The sequence below is a fragment of the Oratosquilla oratoria genome, chromosome 3 (genome assembly GCF_046742065.1).
Source record: "Oratosquilla oratoria isolate Oo_2021 chromosome 3, ASM4674206v1, whole genome shotgun sequence".
Classification (NCBI taxonomy): domain Eukaryota; kingdom Metazoa; phylum Arthropoda; class Malacostraca; order Stomatopoda; family Squillidae; genus Oratosquilla; species Oratosquilla oratoria.
The window spans coordinates 65,106,989-65,110,107 of record NC_134779.1 but is presented as its reverse complement, the minus strand read 5'-3'; positions in this window follow the sequence as shown (position 1 = coordinate 65,110,107).

The following is a 3,119-nucleotide window of genomic DNA, read 5'->3' as shown; positions in this document are numbered from 1 at the left end:
AGAAACATGGAACATAAGAGAGGAAGAGAGGAGGAGTTTGAATGTGTTTGAGATAAGGTGCCTGAGAAGTATGATAGGGGTTACTAGGCTGGATAGAGTGAGAAACGAGGAGGTGAGGAGGAGAACGGGGGTGGAAAGGGAGTTGGGAGATGTGGTTGATGAAAGAGTATTGGGATGGTTTGGAAACAGAAAGAATGAGTGAAGAAATATTAGTAAGAAAGGTGTGGAAGACAGAGGTAGAAGAGGTGAACATGAGGGGGCGACTAAGGATGAGATGGATGGATGGGGTAAAAGGGGCATTGGGAAAGAGGGGAATGTTTTTTGAGGAAGGACGGGAGAAGACAGAAGATAGGGGTGAATGGAGAATAGTAGTGTATGGATGATGCTGTGATGTATGGAAGAGAGTGGGTGGGAGATGGGGGTGAGGTAGTATGTGTGAAAAATTATTTGACGCTGCCGTTTTCTCTTTTTCTGCATGAGGGGACGGAGAGGGGGGACCGCCGAATTAATGAAGCGGCCTTGCTGTGGATGTGCTGTGTCTTGCGACACTGCTTCTGATCCAATGCAGTGGACGAGATACAGGGATGACCTGTCATCCAGGAGGAGCCAAGATAAGAGGGAGGGAGGTGGGGGAATGGGAGTGGAGTATGTAGGGATGGAATGGGTGGGAGTAGATTTTATGCCCTTGTTTTTTGGCTACCTCCTTTGGAAGGGGGAAAAAGCCTTTGATATATGTATGTATGCATCTTTTTCATTTTTGCTTTTTACTTTCACTGAATGCACATTAAGATTCCAAAATTCAACGACAATATTATTTTATTTCTTTGTGCTAACGAAGAGCTGCCGTTCCATCTCTGCATGCTCTCCATGTCTCAAGTATCACCACTGTCAGTAGGCCCGTGAGGATGATTTCCATGCCTCTTACATGAGAAAATCGGCAAACAAACAAATAATCAATTATAAAAATCGCTACAGCTGCCCTTCCTATTCCAGTGTATGTTTGTGTTTGCGTGTATGTGTGTGTGTGTGTGTGTGTGTGTGTGTGTGTGTGTGTGTGTGTGTGTGTGTGATTCACCATGGTCTTTGGATCACGTGTTGAACTCGTGATCGACAGTTATTACCTTCCCGGAAGAGAGATCAGAGATCATATATGACCGATCTATGGGTAATGCTGTGACCTTACATGCACACACACATACCCACCTACCCGCCAACGAGAATTGGAGTAATGGCTCATATTGAAACTATTTCACCCTTGGGCGGGATTCGAACCCGGACCGCTGTAGTGGCGACCACGAAAGCTACCACCGCGCCATCGTGAGAGAGAGAGAGAGAGAGAGAGAGAGAGAGAGAGAGAGAGAGAGAGAGAGAGAGAGAGAGAGAGAGAGAGAGAGAGAGAGAGAGAGAGAGAGTGAGAGATTGTGTGTGTGTGTGTGTGTGTGTGTGTGTGTGTGTGTGTGTGTGTGTGTGTGTGTGTGTGTGTGTGTGTGTGTGTGTGTGTGTGTGTGTGTTTGTGTGTTTTTGTGTTTTTGTGTGTGTGTGTGTGTGTGTGATTCACCATGGTCTTTGGATCACGTGTTGAACTCGTGATCGACAGTTATTACCCTCCCGGAAGAGAGATCAGAGTTCATATATGACTGATCTATGGGTAATGCTGTGACCTTACATGCACCCACACATACCCACCTACCCGCCAACGAGAATTGGAGTAGTGACTCATATTGAAACTATTTCAGCCCTGGGCGGGATTCGAACCCGGACCGCTGTAGTGGCGACCACGAAAGCTACCACCGCGCCATCGTGTGTGTGTGTGTGTGTGTGTGTGTGTGAGAGAGAGAGAGAGAGAGAGAGAGAGAGAGAGAGAGAGAGAGAGAGAGAGAGAGAGAGAGAGAGAGAGAGAGAGAGAGAGAGAGAGAGAGAGAGAGAGAGAGAGAAAGAGAGAGAGTGTGTGTGTGTGTGTGTGTGTGTGTGTGTGTGTGTGTGTGTGTGTGTGTGTGTGCGTGCGCGCGTGTGGGCGTCACCAGCTGGAGTCTATTGATACGTGTGTCATGCAGGTTGATTGCGAACAATACCAACTGTCTTCTTCGTCCACGCCTGCGTCACGGCCGACGCAGAGGACAGGTGCGGGTAGTCCGCTGTCGAGCTCGCCGGTTCTTGGACACGTGTTTGTGTTGGTGCGGGGCTGCACAGGTGTCGTGGCTTTGCTTCTGTGTATACATCTGTTCCTAGAAGTCCTAAGATAAATGTCATTTCAGAAATAAACTAGTGAAATTTTTGTGATAATGTAGTTTGGGACTTTATAGAGTGGGTAATCCTTATCGTACAATTGTTTTTTTTTTATCTACTTATTCGTTTTGTTAATAGCATTAATACATTACAAAATCTAACCCCCAGCCAGAAAAATCTCCACAGTTTGCCTGCAGATAACGAAAGAGAGAGAGAGAGAGAGAGAGAGAGAGAGAGAGAGAGAGAGAGAGAGAGAGAGAGAGAGAGAGAGAGAGAGAGAGAGAGCGGGTGGGGAGAGGGGCTTCCCTACCATAGGCCTATGGAGTAGAAATACAAATAAGCAAATTAATAAATGAACAGAGAAAAAATAACACAAATGAATACTTCCACAAACAAACAAGGAAATACATATTACTACTATTACACAGGACGTGCGCACCCAGATCCCTGGGTCCGCTAGCGGAGGCCATTGCTTTCTTTGTAACCTAACATTTTATATTGGACAAATATATCAAAACTAGAAACCCAACATTGTATATAGGACAAATATATCAACTATTGATTTATTCAATGCAGTATAAATTGATATAAACTTTTATAGTGAAATAAGAAACTATTTTTAAGGCAGTTATGGTTTGAAATGCCAATTTTAGCCGGACTTAACAGCTATTATTGTATAGGTTATAGGTTAGTGGACACCAGGGTTGGCGATCTTTTTTATTTTTCTTTAAATATGAAAAATAGATTCTTTTTATTTAAATCAGATTTATTTGATTTAAATAGATTTTTTTTATAGATTTTAAATATTGTGGGATTGCTATCTGATATGCGATCTGATTGCTAAAGAACATTTTTAGCATATCAGTATAAGGAGCAGTGTTATATAGACTTGC